Consider the following 22,116-nt stretch of genomic DNA (forward strand, 5'->3'; position numbering starts at 1 on the left):
CTAACTGGTCTATAGCTTCCAGCCTTCTGCCGACTACCCTTTTTAAATAAGGGTTTTACATTAGCAGTTTTCCAATCTGCCGGGACCTTTGCTGAGTCCAGGGAGTTTTGGAAAATTATTACCAATGCATCCACAATCCCTGCCGCCACTTCCCTCAAGACCCTAGGATGTAAGCCATCAGGTCCAGGGGAGGGGCAGTACTGCGGGAGCACCACATTGTCGGGGGAAGCAATGCTGTGGGAGAGCCGCATTGTCGGAGGGGCAGTAATGAAGGAGCGCTGCAGTGTCGGAGGTGCCGTCTTACGGATGAGACGTTAAACCGAGGCCCCCCTCTGCTCCCTCAGGTGGATGTAAAAGATCCCATGGTGCTATTTCGAAGATGTTATCCCCGGTGTTTTGATCCCAATATTTATCCCTCAATCAAAATGACGAAAAAACAGATTATCTGGCCATTTTCACATTGCTGTTTGTGGGAGCTTGCTGTGCACAAATTGGCTGCCGTGTTTCCCACATTACAACAGTGACTACACTTCAAAAGTACTTCACTGGCTGTAAAGCACTTTGGGACGTCCGGTGGTCATGAAAGGTGGTTAAGAAGGCGAATGGTTTGCTGGCCTTCATTCCAAGAGGATTTGAGTACAGGAGTAAAGAAGTCTTACTCCAATTATATCTTCTTCTTAGGCAGTCCCTCGGAACTGAGGATAACTTGCTTACACATTAAAAATGAGTTCTCAGGTGACTGATGAGTTCACACAGGTGGGGCAGATGGTGGTTGAAGGGGCGGGTGGGTGGGGTGCTTGGGTTGACGTGCGCTCCTTGCGCTTGGCTTCCGCTTGCTCCCGGCAAAGAGACTCGAGGTGTTCGGCGCCTTCTCGGATGCTTCTTCTCCACTTTGTGCCGTCTTGGGCCAGGGATTCCCAGGTGTCGGTGGGGATATTGCACCTTTTCAAGGAGGCTTTGAGGGTGTCCTTGAAGCATTTCCTCTGTCCACCTGGGGCTCTCTTGCCGTGTCGGAGCTCTGAGTAGAGCGCTTGTTTTGGGAGTCTCGTATCGGGCATGCAGACAATGTGACCCGTCCATCGGAGCTGATCGAGCGTGGTCAAAGCTTCGATGCTGGCCTGAGCGAGAACACCGACGTTGGTGCGTCTATCCTGCCAATGATTTTGCAGGATCTTGCGGAGGCAGCGTTGGTGGTACCTCTCCAGTGCACCTCAAAGCACTGGAGAGGTAGCACCAACGCTGCCTCCAATTATATAGCGCCTTGGTGAGACCACACCTGGAGTACTGTGTACAATGTTGGTCTCCTTACCCAAGGAAGGATATACTTGCCATAGAGGGAGTGCAACAAAGGTTCACGAGATTGATTCCTGGGATGGCGGGACTGTCGTATTAGAAGAGATTGAGTAAACTAGAACTGTATTCTCTTGAATTCAGAAGAATGAGAGGGGATCTCATTGAAGCATACAAAATTATACATTAATTTGGGCTAACCAAATTAGTAACAATATTGTGGAGGAGGAATTCCTGGAGTGTTTACGGGATGGTTTCCTGGACCAATATGTCGAGGAACCAACCAGAGATCAGGCCATCTTAGACTGGGTATTATGTAACGAGAAAGGATTAATTAACAGTCTTGTTATACGAGGCCCCTTGGGTCAGATCGATCATAATATGATAATTCTCCATCTTAATGAAGAATTCTAAGTTGTTGAATCAGAGCCTAGATACTGAATTTAAATAAAGGAAACTACGATGGTCTGAGGCGCGAGTTGGGTAGGATTGCTTGGGGAATGTCACTCAAAGGGTTACATAAGAACATAAGAAATAGGAGCAGGAGTAGGCCAATCGGCCCCTCGAGCCTGCTCCACCATTCAATAAGATCATGGCTGATCTGATCCTAACCTCAAATCTTCTATCACTCTGCATCCACCCGAACCCATGTGATCTCCCGGGAGAGGCGAAAAACCAGATAAAGACCCAATGGCCAATTTGGGAGAAAAAAATCTGGGAAATTCCTCTCCGACTCATCTAGGCGATCGAAATTCTTCCAGGAGATCACTCTGTCCCTATATTTTCTACAGTACTTACCTTCTGTAAAGGCGATCTCCACCCCAGCCAGGAACAGGAATAAAACCATCTCCTGAAATCTAACACAGAATTAGAACACAGTAGGAGCAGAACAAGGCTACATGGCCCCTGGGCCCACTCCACTACCCACAGGGCCATGACCATTCCGAACCTAGACTCATGTCCAATTTCTTGCCCGCTCCCCGTAACCCTTAATTCCCTTTACTTCTAGGAAACTATCTATTTCTGTTTTAAATTTATTTAATGATGTAGCTTCCACAGCTTTCTGGGGCAGCAAATTCCACAAACCTACCACCCTCTGAGTGAAGAAGTTTCTCCTCATCTCAGTTTTGAAAGAGCAGTCCCTTATTTTAAGATTATGCCCCCTAGTTCTAGTTTCACCCATCATTGCGACACATCCTCACCGCATCCACCCGATAAAGCCCCTTCACAATCTTATATGTTTCAATAAGATCGCCTCTCATTCTTCTGAACTCCAATGAGTAGAGTCCCAATCTACTCAACCTCTCCTCATATGACCACCCCCTCATCCCCGGGATTAACCGAGTGAACCTTCTTTGTACTGACTCGAGAGCAAGTATGTCTTTTCTTAAGTATGGACACCAAAACTGTATGCAGTATTCCAGGTGCGGTCTCACCAATACCTTGTACAACTGCAGCAATACCTCCCTGTTTATATATTCCATTCCCCTAGCAATAAAAGCCAACATTCCATTGGCCTTCTTGATCACTTGCTGCACCTGCATACTAACTTTTTGAGTTTCGTGCACCAGGACCCCCAGATCCCTTTGTACTTCAGTACTTTCCAGTTTCTTGCCATTAAGATAATAACTTGCTCTATGATTTTTCCTGCCAAAGTGCATAACCTCACACTTCCAGTATTGTATTCCATCTGCCAAATCTCTGCTCACTTACTTAGCCTGTCTATGTCCCTTTGCAGGTTTTTTATGTCCTCCTCACTCACTACTTTCCGTCCCATCTTTGTATCATCTGCAAACTTTGATATGTTACACTCGGTCCCCTCCTCCAAATCGTTAATATAGATTGTAAAGAGTTGGGGGCCCAGCACTGACCCCTGCGGAACACCACTAGTTACTGGTTGCCAATCTGAGAACGAACCATTTATCCCAACTCTCTGCTTTCTGTTGGAGCCAATCCTCCACCCACGCCAGAATATTACCCCCAATCCCGTGATTTTTTATCTTGAGCAATAATCTTTTGTGTGGCACCTTGTCAAATGTCTTTTGGAAGTCTAAATACACTACGTCCACTGGTTCCCCTTTATCCACCCTGTATGTTACTTCCTCAAAAAACTCCAGCAAATTTGTCAAACATGACTTCCCCTTCATGAAACTATGCTGAGTTTGTCCTATTAAATTATGTTTATCCAAATGTCTCATTACTGTCTCCTTAATAATGGACTCTAACATTTTACCAACCACAGATGTTAGGCTAACAGGTCTATAGTTTCCAGCCTTCTGCCTACTACCCTTTTTAAATAAGGGTGTTACATTAGCAGTTTTCCAATCAGCCGGGACCTTTGCTGAGTCCAGTGAGTTTTGGAAAATTATTACCAATGCATCCACAATCCCTACCGCTACTTCCCTCAAGACCCTAGGGTGCAAGCCATCAGGTCCAGGGGATTTATCCGCCTTGAGCCCCATTATTTTACCAAGTACCACTTCCTTAGTGATTTTAATCGTATTTAGTTCCTCCCCCCCTAGAGCCCCCTGTTTGTCCAGTGTTGGGATATTCTTAGTGTTCTCTACTGTAAAGACTGATACAAAATAATTGTTCAGTGTTTTTGCCATCTCCATGTTTCCCACCATTAATTTCCCGGTCTCATCCTCTAAGGGACCAACATTTACTTTAGCCACCCTTTTTCTTTTTATATAACTATAGAAACTTTTACTGTCTGTTTTTATATTTTTTGCTAATTTACTTTCATAATCTATCTTCCCTTTCTTAATCAATCTTTTAGTTATTTTTTGCTGTCTTTTAAAGACTTCCCAATCTTCCATCCCCCCACTAGATTTGGCTACCTTATATGCCCTTGTTTTTAGTCGGATACTATCCTTAATTACTTTACTTAGCCACTGATGGCTATCTTTTCTTTTACACCCTTTTTTCCTCAGTGGAATATTTTTTTTTTGGAAGTTGTAAAATAACTCCTTAAATGTACACCACTGATCATGTACCATCTTACCCTTTAATCTATTTTCCCAGTCCACTCTAATCAATTCCGCTCTCATACCTTCATAGTCTCCTTTATTCAAGCTCAGCACGCTTGTTTGAGATCCAACCTTCTCACCTTCTAATTGAATATGGAACTCAACCATGTTATGGTCACTCATTCCAAGGGGATCCTTTACTAGGACATTTTTAATTAATCCTGTCTCATTACACAGGACCAAATCTAAGGTTGCTTGCCCCCTGGTCGGTTCAGTTACATACTGCTCAAGAAACCCATCCCTAATACACTCAATGAACTCATCCTCAAGGCTGCTCTGCCCAATTTGATTTGTCCAGTTAATATGATAATTAAAATCCCCCATAATTATAGCTGTTCCCTTATTACAAGCCTCAACTATTTCCTGATTAATACTCCGTCCAACAGAGTTGCAACTGTTCGGAGGCCTATAGACTACACCCACTAGTGTTTTTTTCCCCTTATTATTCCTTATCTCCACCCAAACTGTTTCACTATCCTGCTCCTTTGACCCAATATCATTTCTCTGTATTATAGTGATTCCTTCCTTTATTAACATAGCCACCCCACCTCCTCTCCCTTCCTGCAAATCCTTCCTGATTGTTAAATAACCTGGTATGTTTAATTCCCAGTCATGGTCACCCTGCAGCCATGTTTCTGTAATGGCCACAAGATCATACCCATATGTCGTTATTTGTGCCGTTAACTCATTCATTTTGTTACGAATGCTACGTGCATTCAGATAAAGAACTTTCAAATATGTTTTGTAACACTTAGTTCCTGTTTTTTCCCTTTTTAGTACTTTACTTTTTACTCCATACCTTCTGTCCCTTCCTGACACATTCTGTTTTTTAATTCCCCCACTGCTACCTAAGTCGATGACCTTCTCTGTTGTCATTTCTATTATTTGCTCTCTAGAAACCTCGCCCCCACTAATTAGTTTAAAGCCCTCTCTACAGCCCTAGTTATATGATTCGCCAGGACTCTAGTCCCAGCACTGGCCAAGTGGAGTCCGTTCCAATGGAACAGCTCCCTCCTGTCCCAGTATTGGTGCCAGTGTCCCAAGAAGCAAAACCCATTTCTGCCACACCAGTCTTTGAGCCACGCATTTAACTCTTCAATTTTATTTATCCTAGCCATATTTGCTCGTGGCTCAGGTAATAACCCAGAGATTATTACCCTTGAGGTTCTGTTTTTTAATTTGACCCCTAGCTGCTCATACTCCTTTAACAGAACCGTCTTCCTTGTCCTATCTACGTCATTTGTACCAACATGGACCACGACAACTGGATCCTCCCCCTCCCACTCCAAGTTTCTTTCCAGCCCAGAAGAGATGTCCTTAACCCTGGCACCGGGCAGGCAACACAGCCTTCGGGACTCCCGGTCTTGACTGCAGAGAACCCTATCTATCCCCCTAATGATACTGTCCCCTACCACTACAGTGGATAGGCAATGGCAAACATTCAAAGACCGCATGGATGAACTACAGAATTAGTTCATCCCAGTTTGGTATAAAAATAAAACAAAAAAGGTGACTCAACTGTGGCTAACGAGGGTAATTAGGGATAGCATAAGATCCAAGGAGAGGACATATAAATTGGCCAGAAAAAGCAGTAATCCTGAGGATTGGGAGCAGTTTAGGATTCAACAAACGAGGACAAAGCGATTAATTAAGAAAGGGAAAATAGAATATGAGAGTAAGCTTGCAGGGAACATAAAAACTGACTGGAAAAGGTTTTATAGATATGTGAAGAGAAAAAGATTGGTGAAGTCAAGCGTAGGTCCCTTGCAGTCAGAATCAGGGGAATTTATAATGGGGAACAAAGAAATGGCAGACCAACTAAATACATATTTTGGTTCTGTCTTCACAAAGGAGGACACAAATAACCTCCCAGAGATGCTGGTGAACATGCGGTCTGATGAAAGGGAGGAACTGAAAGAAATCAGTATTTGTAGGGAAATGGTGTTAGGGAAATTGATGGGATTGAAGGCCGATAAATCCCCAGGGCCTGATAATCTACATCCTAGGGTACTTAAGGAAGTGGCCCTAGAAATAGTAGATGCATTGCTGATCATCTTCCAACATTCGATGGAAGCTGGAACAGTACCCATGGATTGGAGGGTAGCTAATGTTACCCCACTATTCAAAAAAGGTGGTAGAGAGAAAACAGGGATTTACAGACCGGTAAGCCCGACATCGGTAGTGGGGAAAATGCTAGAGTCCATTATAAAAGATGTAATAGCAGAGCACTTGGAAAACAGTGACAGGATCGGACAAAGTCAACATAGATTCACAAAAGGTCAATCGTGCTTGACTAATCTACTGGAATTTTTTCAGTATGTACAGTAACTGGTAAAATAGATAAGGGAGAACCAGTGGATGTGGTGTATCTGGACTTTCAGAAGGCCCTCGATACGGTCCCGCACAAGAGATTAGCGTGTAAAGTTAAGGCACATGGGATTAGGGGCAAGGTATTGACTTGGATAGAGAACTGGTTGGCAGACAGAAAGCAAAGAGTTGGAATAAACGGGTCCTTTTACGAGTGGCAGGCAGTGACTAGTGGGGTACCGCAGGGATCGGTCCTTGGACCCCAGCTATTCACAATATATATATTAATGATCTAGACAAGGGAACTAGATGTAATATCTCCAAATTTGCAGACGACACAAAGCTGGGTGGGCGTGTGCGCTGTGAGGAGGATGTCGAGAAACTCCAGGATGATTTGGACAGGTTGGGTGATTGGGCAGAAGCATGGCAGATGCAATATAATGTGGATAAATGTGAGGTTGTCCACTTCGGTGGCAAAAACAAGAAGGCAGATTATTATCTAAATGGCAGTAGATTGGGAGACCTGGGTGTTCTTGTGCACCAGTCGCTGAAGGTGAGCATGCAGGTGCAGCAGGCAGTTAAGAAGGCAAATGGTATGTTGGCCTTCGTAGCGAGAGGGTTTGAGTACAGGAACAAGGATGTCTTGCTGCAGTTTTGCAGGCCTTGGTGAGACCACATCTTGAGTGTTGTGTGCAGTTTTGGTCGCCTTATCTGAGGAAGGATATTCTTGCCATGGAAGGATTTCAGCGAAGATTCACCAGGCTGATACCTGGGATGGCAGGAATGACGTATGGAGGAGAGATTGGGTCGATTGGGCTTGTACTCGCTGGCGTTTAGAAGAATGAGAGGGGATCTCATTGAAACTTATAAAATTCTGGCAGGACTGGACAGACTAGATGCAGGGAGGTTGTTCCCGATGGTCGGCGAGTCCAGAACCAGGGATCACAGTCTAAGGATAAGGGGTAGGCCTTTTAGGACAGAAATGAGAAGGCAGGGACAGGGTACTGAACTTGGATGATCAGCACTGATCGCATTGAATGGCGAAGCAGGCTCAAGGGGCCAAATTGCCTACTCCTGCTCCTATCTTTCTATCTCTTATGCGGGACCTTATCGAAAGCCTTTTGAAAGTCCAAATACACCACATCCACTGGTTCTCCCTTATCTATTTTACCAGTTACATCCTCAAAAAATTCCAGTAGATTAGTCAAGCATGATTTACCTTTTGTAAATCCATGTTGACTTTGTCCGATCCGGTCACTGTTTTCCAAGTGCTCTGCTATTACATCTAGCATTTTCCCCACTACCGATGTCAGGCTTACCGGTGTATAATTTCCCGTTTTCTCTCTACCACCTTTTTTGAACAGTGGGGTAACACTAGCTACCCGCCAATCCATGGGTACTGTTCCAGAGTTTATCGAATTTTGGAAGATGACCAGCAATGCATCTACTATTTCTAGGGCCACTTCCTTAAGTACCCTAGGATGTAGATTATCTTCAATGTTTCTATGTATTCAATCTTTCCTTGTAGCTGAAATTCTCTAGTCCTGGCAACATCACTGGCATCTACCCGGCAATGTGGAAAATTGCCCAAGTATGTCCTGTCTACAAAAAGCAGGACAAATCCGACCCGGCCAATTACTGTCCCATCAGTCTACTCTCAATCATCAGCAAAGTGATGGAAGGTGTCGTCGACAGTGCTATCAAGCGGCACTTACTCAGCAATAACCTGCTAACTGACGCCCAGTTTGGGTTCCGCCAGGGCCACTCAGCTCCTGACCTCATTACAGCCTTGGTCCAAACATTCAAGCATAACCTCCCTGCTCTTACATGATACAGAGAAAGAGAGAGGCACTGACGTATGAGGAGAGATTAGGTCGATTGGGCTTATACTCGCTGGAGTTTAGAAGAATGAGAGGGGATCTCATTGAAACTTATAAAATTCTAACAGGACTAGACAGACTAGATGCAGGAAGGATGTTCCCGATGGCGGGGGAGTCCAGAACCAGGGGTCACAGTCTAAGGATAAGGGGTAAGCCATTTAGGACAGAGATGAGGAGGAATTTCTTCACCCAGAGAGTGGTGAACCTGTGGAATTCTCTACCACAGAAGGCAGTAGAGGCCAATTCATTAAATATATTCAAGAAGGAGTTAGATATATTTCTTAATGCTAAAGGGATCAAGGGATATGGGGAGAAAGCAGGGACAGGGTACTGAATTTGGATGATCAGCCATGATCTCATTAAATGGCGGAGCAGGCTCGAGGGGCCAAATGGCCTACTCCTGCTCCTATCTTCTATGTTTCTATTTATTCAATCTTTCCTTGTAGATGAAATTCTCTAGTCCTGGCAACATCCTTGTAAATCTCCCGTCTGGAGCACAGTCACATCTTTCCTGCAATGGGAACGACCAGAACTGCACGCGGTGGCCTAACTGGTGTTTTGTACAGTTCAAGCAGAACCTCCCTGCTCTTACATGATACAGAAAGAGGCACTGCCCCTTTAAATACCTGGGGGGCACCCATTCCCCTTTAAATGGCCAAGCACTAATTTTCTTGGAAAAGGGGCCGCAGTCCCCTTTGACTCACCCCCCACAAATACTCACAAGAGAGAGAGAGAGAGAGGAGGAAGAATGCTGGTCTTTGTACCTTTAAAAGTGGCTGCCCACCAAAATGTTCACAGCACCAGGGCTCTTTGTTCTGGATCAAAGTCAAAAAGAGAAAAGGTTCACTTATTTTTAAATTAATGCAATTGATGAATAGCCTTGCAATAAAGGTAATGTAAAGGAATAAACACTCACAAGCTGGGGTTTTTTCCACCCCCTCCTCCCCTTCCCTTTCCTTTAACAGCTCCTGCAGACAATGAAAACAGGACAGCGGCCTGCAGCCCACCGAGGTCCCGCCCCCCTCCCTCCCGCGCAGCCATTGGTTGGAGGACCGTCAGCCCACCCGGTCCTCCCAGCGTTTTCCGCGCTCCTGATTGGCGGGCGTGTCGCGTCAATCACCCCCCCATCCGATTACGCGCTGACGCCAACACGCAACGCCAAGGGGTCGGTTGGATCGGCGCACGCCACCGCAAGGTTAAAAAAAAGACACCCCACACAAATGAGGAAAAACAAAAATAATAATAATCGCACTTTAGAGGGGAGGAGGTTGGGGGAATTAATGAGTGTTTTCAATTTGTTTCGCAAAAAAAAATATTTGAAAAGCTTCCCAACGGTGCGAGGCGGGCTGCGCATGCGCTCCAGCCAGCCTTTGACTCCCCCACGTGGGCCCGGGGCCGGACACGCCCACTTGCCTTCCCCTGCACCAATCACAGCGCGGGCAGGCGCTTCTATCAATCGTCACCTGTCAATCACCCTCCGTTCCCCTGCCAGTGCGCCTGCGCGGGGCCTCTGGGTAGCAGACGGAAGGCCGGGCCCGGGGAAGAGGCGGAATCAGCGGCTGGGGTAAAGTCAAGTGTTGGGGAATCGATTTAAATTGAGGTGAAGGGGGAGCGGAGAGCGAGATTATAAAGTGAAATACCAGAAAAACCAAACCTCAGAGTCGGGCGAGCGGGACCTCCGCGGACGCCGAACGGAGCGCATTGAGTCGCGCGGGGTGGCGGAGTGAGCCGGAGCAATGTGATTCTGACTGACGGGAGCGCGGACCAATAGGAAGAGTGTAAAAAGTCACACAACACCAGGTTATAGTCCAACAGCTTTATTTGAAATCACAAGCTTTCGGAGGGCTGCTCCTTCTTCAGGTGAAGTGGACAAGGTGCCCCTTCACCTGAAGAAGGAGCAGCGCTCCGAAAGCTTGTGATTTCAAATAAAGCTGTTGGACTATAACCTGGTGTTGTGTGACTTTTTACATTTGTCCACCCCAGTCCAACTCCGGCATCTCCACACAATAGGAAGAGGGCTGAGCTGGGAGGACTGAACTGGGCGGCCTGGTCCTCCAACCAATGGCGGCGCGGCAAGGGGGCGGGGCCTCCTCTCCAACTCAGGTGCGCTGGGGCCGATTGTGACGCGCTGTCCCCAGGTGAGAGCAGCTCAGTCAGCACAGAGCTGGGGCTGGAATCTGGGAGAGGGGCCACAGGCAGCGGGCCTGGCAAAGGGGCACAAGCTTCACAATACAAGCTGCTTTCAAATGCACAATTGTTTCCTACACACAGCCTTGGTCACTCTGCAAAAAAAACTGTAACAATTCATCATAACTCCCCTGCTTTAGGAGAGGCGTAGAGTGCAAAAGCAAGGAAGTTATGATGAAACTGTGTCAAAGACTGGAGTCAGCTGTGGCTCAGTGGATAGCAGAGTCAGTAGGTTGTGGGTTTAAATCCCGCTCCAGGGAATTGAGCAGATAAAGCAAGGTTGACACTCCAGTGCGGTGCGAAGGGGAAGTCATGTTTGACAAATTTGCTTGAAATCTTTGAGGATGTAGCATACAGGGTGGATAAAGGGGAACCAGTGGATGTAGTGTATTTGGACTTCCAAAAGGCATTCGACAAGGTGCCACACAAAAGATTACTGCACAAGATAAAAAATCATGGGATTGGGGGTAATATACTGGCATAGGTGGAAGATTGGCTATCTAACAGAAAACAGAGAGTTGGGATAAATGGTTCATTCTCGGGTTGGCAATCAGTAACTAGTGGTGTTCCGCAGGGGTCAGTGCTGGGACCCCAACTCTTTACAATCTATATTAACGATTTGGAGGAAGGGACCAAGTGCAACATATCCAAGTTTGCCGACGATACAAAGATGGGAGGGAAAGCAGTGAGTGAGGACATAAAAAACCTGCAAAAGGACATATACAGGCTAAGTGAGTGGGCAGAGATTTGGCAGATGCAATATAATGTTGGAAAGTATGAGGTTATGCACTTTGGCAGAAAAAATCAAACAGCAAGTTATTATCTAAATGGAGAGAAACTGCAAAGTGCTACAGTACAAAGGGATCTGGGGGTCCTGGTGCATGAAACACAAAAAGTTAGTATGCAGGTGCAGCAGGTGATCAGGAAGGCCAATGGAATCTTGGCTTTTATTGCAAGGGGGATGGAGTATAAAAACAGGGAAGTCTTGCTGCAGTTATACAGGGTATTGGTGAGGCCACACCTGGAATACTGCGTGCAGTTTTGGTTTCCATATTTAAGAAAAGATATACTTGCTCTCGAGGTGGTTCAGAGAAGGTTCACTCGGTTGATTCCGGAGATGAGGGGGTTGACGTATGAGGAAAGGTTGAGTCGGTTGGGACTCAACTCATTGGAGTTCAGAAGAATGAGAGGCGATCTTATCGAAACATAAGATTGTGGGGGGGCTTGATTGGGTGGATGCGGTGAGGATGTTTCCACTGCTGGGTGAGACTAGAACTAGGGGGCATAATCTTAGAATAAGGGGCTGCCCTTTCAAAACTGAGATGAGGAGAAACTTCTTCACTCAGAGGGTAGTAAATCTATGGAATTTGCTACCCAGGAGAGCTGTGGAAGCTGCAACATTAAATAAATTTAAAATTGAGATAGACAGTTTCCTAGCAGATAAGGGAATTAGGGGTTACGGGGAGAGGGCAGGGAAGTGGACGTGAGTCTAGATTCGGATCAGCCATGATCCTATTGAATGGCGGAGCAGGCCCGAGGGGCCGTATGGCCTACTCCTGCTCCTACTTCTTATGTTCTTATGTGCTGAGGGAGCGCTGCACTGTCGGAGGGGCAGTACTGAGGGAGCGCTGCATTAAACATAGAAACATAGAAATATAGAAGATAGGAGTAGGCCATTCGGCCCTTCGAGCCTGATCCGCCATTCAATGAGATCATGGCTGATCATCCAAATTCAGTACCCTGTCCCTGCCTTCTCCCCATATCCCTTGATCCCTTTAGCCTCAGGAAATATATCCAACTCTTTCTTGAATATATTTAATGAATTGGCCTCCACCGCCCTCTGTGGCAGAGAATTCCACAGGTTCACCACTCTCTGGGTGAAGAAATTCCTCCTCATTTCAGTCCTAAATGGCTTAACCCTTATCCTTAGACTATGACCCCTGGTTCTGGACTCCCCGGCCATCAGAAACATCCTTCCTGCATCTAGTCTGTCCAGACCTGACAGAATTTTATAGGTTTCGATGAAATCCCCTCTCAATCTTCTAAACTCCAGCGAGTATAAGCCCAATCGACACAATCTCTCCTCATACGTCATTCCTGCCATCCCAGGTATCAGCCTGGTGAATCTTCGCTGCACTCCCTCCATGGCAAGAACGTACTTCTTCAGGTAAGGTGACCAAAACTGCACACAATACTCAAGATGTGGTCTCACCAAGGCCCTGTACAACTGTAGCAAGACATCCTTGTTCCTGTATTTGAACCCTCTTGCTACGAAGGCCAACATACTATTTGCCGCCTTAACCGCCTGCTGCAGCTGCATGCTTACCTTCAGCGACTGGTGCACAATAACACCCAGGTCTCTTTGCACTTCCCCTTCTCCCAATCTATTGCCATTCAAATAATAATCTGCCTTCCTGTTTTTGCCACCAAAGTGGATAACCTCACATTTATCCACATTATAGTGCATCTGCCATATTTCTGCCCAATCACCCAACCTGCCCAAATCGTACTGGAGTTTCACGACATCCTCCTCACAGCTTACCCTCCCACCCAGCTTTGCGTCGTCTGCAAATTTGGAGATATTACATCCAATTCCCTCGTCCAGATCATTAATATATATTATGAACAGCTGGGGTCCTAGGACCGATCCTTGCGGTACCCCACTAGTCACTGCCTGCCACTCGGAAAACGACCCGTTTATTCCAACTCTTTGCTTCCTGTCTGCCAACCAGTTCTCTATCCAAGTCAATACCTTGCCCCCAATCCCATGTGCCTTAATTTTGCACGCTAATCTCTTATGCGGGACCTTATCGAAAGCCTTCTGAAAGTCCAAATACACCACATCCACTGGTTCTCCCCCATCCACCCTACCAGTTACATCCTCAAAAAACTCCAGTAGATTCGTCAAGCATGACTTACCTTTTGTAAATCCATGTTGACTTTGTCCGATCCTATCACTGCTTTCCAAGTGCTCTGCAATTACATCTTTTATAATAGACTCTAGCATTTTCCCCACTACCGATGTCAGGCTTACCGGTCTATAATTCCCCGCTTTTTCTCTACCACCTTTTTTGATCAGTAGAGTAACATTAGCTACCCTCCAATCCATGGGTACCGTTCCAGAATCTATCGAGTTCTGGAAGATGACCAGCAATGCATCTACTATTTCTAGGGCCACTTCCTTAAGTACCCTGGGATGTAGACCATCAGGCCCTGGGGATTTATCGGCCTTCAGTCCCATTAATGTTCCTAACACCATTTCCCTACAAATACTGATTTCTTTCAGTTCCTCCCTTTCATCAAACCCTATGTTCCCCGGCATCTCTGGGAGGTTATTTGTGTCCTCCTTTGTGAAGACAGAAGCAAAGTATGTATTTAGTTGGTCTGCCATTTCCTCGTTTCCCATTATAAATTCCTCTGATTCTGACTGTAAGGGACCTACGCTTGACTTCACCAATCTTTTTCTCTTCACATATCTATAAAAGCTTTTACAGTCAGTTTTTATGTTCCCTGCTAGCTTACTCTCATATTCTATTTTCCCTTTCTTAATTAATCCCTTTGTCCTCCTTTGTTGACTCCTAAACTGCTCCCAATCCTCAGGATTATTGCTTTTTCTAGCCAATTTTTATGTCCTCTCCTTGGATCTTATGCTATCCCTAATTTCCCTTGTTAGCCACGGTTGAGTCACCTTTTTTGTTTTATTTTTATGCCAAACTGGGATGAACAAATTCTGTAGCTCATCCATTCGGTCTTTGAATGTTTGCCATTGCCTATCCACCGTCACCCCTTTGAGTGCCATTCCCCAATCAATCCTACCCAACTCACTCCTCAGACCATCGTAGTTTCCTTTATTTAAATTGAGGACCCTTGTCTCTGAGTCAACTACTTCATTCTCCATCTTAATGAAGAATTCGATCATATTATGATCGCTCCGACCCAAGGGGCCTCGTACAACAAGATTGCTAATTAATCCTTTCTCGTTACATAATACCCAGTCTAAGATGGCCTGATCTCTGGTTGGTTCCTCGACATTATTGGTCCAGGAAACCATCCCGTAAACACTCCAGGAATTCCTCCTCCACAGTATTGTTACTAATTTGGTTGGCCCAATCTATATGTAGATTAAAGTCACCCATGATGACTGCTGTGCCGTTATTGCACGCTTCTTTAATTTCCCTTTTAATGCCATCCCCAACCTCCACCTTACTGTTTGGAGGTCTATATACCACTCCCACTAACGTTTTTTTCCCCTTAGTATTTCTCAATTCTACCCATACAGATTCCACATCATCAGAGCTAATATCCTTCATTACAATTGTATTAATCCCTTCTTTAACCAGTAATGCTACCCCACCTCCCTTTCCTTTTTGCCTATCTTTCCTGAATATCGAATACCCCTGGATGTTGAGTTCCCAGTCTTGGCCATCCTTGAGCCACGTTTCCGTAATCCCAATCAAATCATATTCGTTTACCTCTATTTGCACAGCCAATTCATCCACCTTGTTACAAATGCTCCTCGCATTAAGACACAAAGCCTTCAGGCTTGTTTTTTTAACGCTCTTAGACCTATTAGAATTATTATTTACTGTGGCCATGTTTGATTTAAACCGTTGATTTCTCTGACTGCCACTTTTGTTTTTCTCCTTCCTATCTTTTGCTTTTATCCCTGTTTTCCTTTCCTCTGTCTCCCTGCTCAGGTTCCCAACCCCCTGCCATTGTCGGAGGGTGTGGTAAACCACTTTTGTCGTTCACTATCGTTACACTATAGTTATCACTGTTACATCGTTATCACTGTTCACACTGTTGTATCACTATACGAGGTCGCCTCTTGTCACGCTGTTATACCTGGGCTGAACACTGCTGACTCTGCCCTTGGCTCCACCTACCTGCCCAGGTATAAAGGTGGTCGACTGGCTGGTATTCCTCCTTGTTGGATCCGATCACCCATGAGGGTGGGCTCTGTTATTTAGCCAATAAAAACCTATAGTTACTTTCTTAACTCGTCGCTTTTCATTGGATGAATTGATAGGTATATCAGAGGGTCAGTGCTCAGGGAGCGCTGCTCCATCGGAGGGGCAGTACTGCGGAAGAGCCGCATTGTCGGAGGGGCAGTGTTCAGGGAGTGCCGCACTGTCAGAGGTACCGTCCTACGGATGAGACGTTAAACCGAGGCCCCCGTCTGCCCCCTCAGGTGGACGTAAAAGATCCCATGGTACTATTTCGAAGAAGTTATCCCCGGTGTTTTGAACCCAATATTTATCCCTCAATCAACATGATGAAAAAGTAGATTATCTGGTCATTATCACATTGCTGTTTGTGGGAGCTTGCTGTGCACAAATTTGCTGCCACGTTTCCCACATTACAACAGTGACTACACTTCAAAAAGTACTTCATTGGTTGTAAAGCGCTTTGGGATGTCCGGTGGTCATGAAAGGCGGTTAAGAAGGCAAATGGTATGCTGGCCTTCATTACAAGAGGATTTGAGTACAGGAGTAAAGAAGTCTTTCTCCAATTATAGCCTCTTCTTAGGCAGTCCCTCGGAACCGAGGATGACTTGCTTCCACATTAAAAATGAGTTCTCACGTGACTGATGAGTCCATTGCGGGACTTACAGTCTCTGTCACAGGTGGGGCAGACGGTGGTTGAAGGGTTGGGTGGGTGGGGTGCTTGGGTTGACGTGCGCTGATTGAGCTTGCTCCTGGCAAAGAGACTCGAGGTGTTCGGCGCCTTCCCGGATGCTTCACTTCCACTTTGAGCGGTCTTGGGCCAGGGATTCCCCAGGTGTTGGTGGGGATGTTGCACGTTTTCAAGGAGGCTTTGAGGGTGTCCTTGAAGCGTTTCCTCTGCCACCTGGGGCTCTCTTGTCGTGCCGGAGCTCCGAGTAGAGCGCTTGTTTTGGGAGTCTCGTATCGGGCATGCGGACAATGTGACCCGTCCATCGGAGCTGATCGAGCGTGGTCAAAGCTTCGATGCTGGGGATGTTGGCCTGAGCGAGAACACTGACGTTGGTGCATCTATCCTGCCAATGAATTTGCAGGATCTTGCGGAGGCAGCGTTGGTGGTACCTCTCCAGTGCACCTCAAATCACTGGAGAGTTACCACCAATGCTGCCTCCAATTAGATAGGGCCTTGGTGAGACCACACCTGGAGTACTGTGTACAATTTTGGTCTCCTTACCGAAGAAAGGATAAACTTGCTATAGAGGGAGTGCAACAAAGGTTCACGAGATTGATTCCTGGGATAGCGGGTCTGTAGTATGAGAAGAGATTGAGTAAACTAGACCTGTATTCTCTTGAATTCAGAAGAATGAGAGGGGATCTCATTGAAGCATACACAATTATTACAGGGCTTGATAGGGTGGATGCTGGGAGAATGTTTCCCTTGGCTGGGGAGTCTAGAACCAGGGGCCACAGCCTCAGGATAAAAGGTAGGCCATTCAGGACTGAGATGAGAAGAAATTTTTTCACACAGAGGGTGGTGAATCTTTGGAATTCTCTACCCCAGAGGGCTGTGGAGGCTCAGTCATTGGGTATATTCAAAACAGAAGTCGATAGATTTCTGACTAGTAAGGGCATCAAGGGATATGGCGATAGGGCCGGTGAATGGAGTTGAGGCAGAAGATCAGCCATGATCTCATTGAATGACGGAGCAGGCTCGAAGGGCTGAATGGCCGACTCCTGCTCCTATTTCTTATGTTCTTATAAATGCAAATCTTTCTTTCTTATTGTGTCCAATTCTGGGCACCGCACTTTAGGAAGGATGTGAAGGCCTTAGAGAGGCTGCAGAAAAGATTTACCAGAATGGTTCCAGGAATGAGGGACTTCAGTTATGTGGAGAGACTGGAGAAGCTGGGATTGTTCTCCTTAGAGCAGAGAAGGTTAAGGGGAGGTTTGATGGAGGTGTTCAAAATCGTGAGGGGGTCTGGACAGTGTAGATAGAGAGAAACTGTTCCCATTGGCGGAAGGCTCGAGAACCAGAGGGCACAGTTTTAAGGTGATTGTCAGAAGGTCCAAAGGCTCCTCACAGCTTACTGTCCCACCTAGCTTTGTATCATCAGCAAACTTGGATACATTACACTCGGTCCCTTCATCCAGGTCATTAATATAGATTGTAAATAGCTGAGGCCCCAACACTGATCCACGCCGCACCCCACTAGATACAGCCTGCCAACCTGAGAAAGATCTGTTTATCCCTGCTCTCTGTTTTCTGTCCGTTAACCAATCCTCTATCCATGCTACTATATTACCCCCAACCCCATGAGCCCTAATCTTGTGTAATAACCTTTTATGTGGCACCTTATCGAATGCCTTTTGGAAATCCAAATATACTACATCCACTGGTTCCCCTCTATCTACCCTGCTAGTTACATCCTCAAAAAACTCAAATAAATTTGTCAAACACGATCTCCTTTTCATAAAACCATGTTGACTCAGCCTAATCATGTTATGATTTTCTAAGTGACTTGATACCACTTCCTTAACAATGGATTCCAGCATTCTCCCGATGACTGATGTAGCTTTCAAAGGCTCTTATAATAATGTGTCTGTGACTACACAAACCTCTCTGGGTACAGGTATATTGTGTATCAGTAAAACAGTCCGTGACTACACAAACCACTCTGGGTCCAGGTATATTGTGTATCAGTAAAACAGTCCGTGAGTACACCAACCACTCTGGGTCCAGGTATATTGTGTATCAGTAAAACAGTCCGTGACTACACAAACCACTCTGGGTACAGGTATATTGTGTATCAGTAAAACAGTCCGTGACTACACAAACCACTCTGGGTACAGGTATATTGTGTACCAGTAAAACAGTCCGTGACTACACAAACCGCTCTGGGTCCAGGTATATTGTGTATCAGTAACACAGATTTATTAAGCATTAAACATCCGGTACAAAGAAGTAGTACTTAACAAGAAGATAGTCACAGTCTGTCCGTTCAAACCCCGGCGTTCCTTCCGAGTGAGCGCGGCGCAAGTCTCCTGATGTATCTTGCTGTATTCTGTTGACCCATGCGTGCTTCCTTGGGAGCTTGCTGTGTTCTGTTGACCGAAGCTCCTATCAATCTCTGGTTACACGGTGCGCGCTTTCGATGTTCAAAACCTGTATCTTTATACCCTTTTCCCTCTCGTTTTGCTGACGTGGCAGTAATTAACCCTCTAACACCTGGTAAAAAGTCTTGCTTCCCTCGTTACCCATCTTATGACCTTGTTTGATCCTTCTGACTTTTTCTCTCTGCAAAGCAAAGTACCCTTATCTCAGATCTTCACTTTTCACAGAACACTTCCTAGAATGTTGACAAAACAGTCTGTCCATCCTATAGCTGGACCAATGAAGGATGTCTCCAACTCTTATCTATCTATCTAGTTTTTATCTCGTTAAGCAGAATATTGCTGAATTACTCGTCTCCATAAACTTAGCACAACATTCCATTACTTCAGTAATTTTAAACAGAGGTTTTTAGTCAGGTTGGCATAATCCCATCCTGCTTTGCTCTCAGCCATTCTCCATTTTATACAGGCTTTTAGGATCTTAACATACAATTTCACATATTATAGTTATATTAGAATGGTTATCGAATCTTAATAATGTTTACTAAATCCTACAGGTACATCCTATCCTACATATCCCTACCTTGAGGGCGAGGCATTTGCCGACCCCTCAAAACTAAAATCTTACATATGGATTATTTTTCTTCCGTTTATGTAACTCTAACATGTTCTGGGCTGTGATCATATTTAAATGTGATTGGGCATTGGACTTTAGGTGTTTCAGGTAGCAGGTGTAGAATAGTAAGCACATCATTACTACAAGTTGGGATATGACCAGTACATGGGAAATTATCCTAATCCAATGAGGAATTTCCATGTTTGTCCCTATGTTGTCTTATTAGTCCTAACAATTTTTGACTCCCTACCTTGTGACATTTGTGTTTAACTGGGTAGATCTTAAACAAACTTCTGATCTTACATAGTTCAAAGTTTTACTACATGGGTTACATATCTCAAATACAAAATCAATACAAGTTGGAGAACAACCAGAGCGTGTGAAATAATACGAGCCTAAGGGCATGCTGATGTATTAAGCCCAATATCCCACCAGTGTGTGTTGTCCCTTCTGCTTTCAATTTCAATATCTATTCTCCAGTTGTCTTGCTCCAAAACATAAAAAATGCTTTAGGGAGGAGTTCAGTCGTATCATGAGCTCACTGAAACCCTCAAACAATAGGGCAATGTCGGGTCTGAATTGTGCCACATAACTGTGCAGCTCGTACTTAAAAACGTGTTGGTTGATGGGACAGGTCCTGTTAGACCCGTAAAGCATGGTAGTTGTGGTGGTAGTGACATAGGAGGCACCACCAAAATCACCTCATACTGGATTCGTACTGGTTTTTCCCACGCTCTGTTACCTACAAAACACAATTATTACAGTCACAGTTAAATTCAGTCTTACAATCATTTCAAGCGACATTACAGTTTCACATCTACTTCCTGATCTTCCGAGTCGAGATCCTTTCTCCCTTCCATTTTTCAAAATAGCGGCCACGGGATCTTTTACACCCACCTGAGAGGGCAGACGGGGCAGCGGTTTAACGTCGCATCCGAAAGGTGGCACCTCTGACAGAGCAGCTCTCCCTCAGTACTGCCCTGGCGTGTCAGCCTAGATTACGTGCTCAAGTCTCCAGAGTGGGACTCCAGAGGTGAGAGTGTCGCCCACTGAGCCGAGGCTGACACCTCTTAAACTCCAGCCTAGTTACTGGGGTTATTATCAGCATCTTCAAACCGCCCCCCAACCCCGTAATTGCCATTATTAACACAGAACAGTCCTTCATGTGATTGACAGCAGAATGGGACCAGTGCGCTCAGGTGTGAACTCGCTGGTGTCTCAGCAGGTGAGTTGAACTGGTGAATCCCTTTTCACACACTGAGCAGGGGAACGGCATCTTCCCGGTGTGGGTGCGCTGGTGTTTCAGAAGATTGGATGAGCGCGTAAACCTCTTCCCGCAGTGAGAGCAGCTGAATGGCCTCTCCCCGGTGTGGTTGCGTCGATGTAGCTCCAGGCCCTTGGAGCATTTGAAACTCTTGTCGCAGTCGGAACATTTAAACGGCCTCTCGTCAGTGTGAACCAGCTGGTGTTCCCGCAGAGAGTTGGAACGTGTGAATCCTTTCCCGCACTCGGAGCAGGAGAACGGCCTCTCATCAGTGTGAACCAGCTGGTGTTCCCGCAGAGCGGAGGGACGAGTGAATCCTTTCCCGCAGTCGGAGCAGGTGAACGGCCACTTGTCAGTGTGAATTAGCTGGTGTCTCAGCAGGGTGGAGGAGAGAGTGAATCCCTTCCCACACACGGAGCAGGTGAATGGCCTCTCCCCAGTGTGAACTCGCTGGTGCTGTATCAGGTCGCTGGATCTTCTGAAGCCCTTCTTGCAGTCGGAGCACTGAAAAGGTCTCATCGGTGTGAAGACGCTCGTGTATCAACAGGTGGAAAGACTGGTTAAACCTCTTTTCACAGTGAGAGCAGGCGAACGTCTTTTCCCCGGTGTGAACTCGCCGGTGCCTCAGCAGGTCGGATTGTTGAGTGAATCCCTTCCCACACACGGAGCAGGTGAACGGCCATTTCATGGAGTGACTGCGTTGATGAGTCTCCAGCTCGGAAAGGCAACTGAATCCCTTCCCGCATTCCCGACATTTGCACGGACTCTCCTCGCTTTGGTTACACTTGTGCCTCCCCAGGCTGCACCTTCGGTTGAATCCACGTCCACACACAAGACACGTGTGCAGTTTGCCCGCACTCTGCTGCTTTCCGCTTCCATATGTTGACGATATTCAGGTCCTGATGAATCGAGTGACTCTGTCAGATCTTCGTGTGAAGTTTGCGTTAAGCTGCCCGTCTGCAATTCCTCCCCTTGCAAGAGACAGTAAAACAGGTTTATATAAGCAATTAATGTAAATACAGGAGAGAAAATAAAGAAAGACTGGCCTTTATACAGCGCCTTTCACGAGCAACGGTTTTACAGCCAATGAATTACTTTTTGAAGTGTAGTCGCTGTTGTAATGTGGGAAACACTGCAGCCAATTTGCATCATAAATAATGGCCAGGACACCGGGGATAACTCTCCTGCCCTTCTGCGAAATACTGGGATCGTTTATGTCCACCTGAACGTCTCACCCGAAAGACAGCCCTCCGACAGTGCAGTGCTCCCTCAGTACTGCCCCTCCGACAGTGCGGTGCTCCCTCAGTACTGCCCCTCCGACAGTGCGGCACTCCCTCAGTACTGCCCATCCCACCATGCAGTACTCCCTCAGTACCGCCCCTCCAACAGGACACCACCCCTCCGACAGTGCGGCGCTCCTTTGGCACTGCCCCGGAGCATCAGCCTAATGTTTATGTGCTCGAGTCTCTGGAGTGGGGACTTTGAACCC

The 22,116-nt window shown here is 46.1% G+C and overlaps 1 pseudogene; it reads right to left on the minus strand.

The window, feature by feature from the left end:
* Window positions 1-21,592, minus strand: part of LOC147118236 (uncharacterized) — a 32,385-nt pseudogene extending 10,793 nt beyond the window's left edge.
* Window positions 21,593-22,116: the final 524 nt, after the last annotated feature.

The sequence above is a fragment of the Somniosus microcephalus genome, chromosome 4, assembly GCF_052327205.1.
Source record: "Somniosus microcephalus isolate GS21.2 chromosome 4, FLI_Smic_1.0, whole genome shotgun sequence".
Classification (NCBI taxonomy): Eukaryota; Metazoa; Chordata; class Chondrichthyes; order Squaliformes; family Somniosidae; genus Somniosus; species Somniosus microcephalus.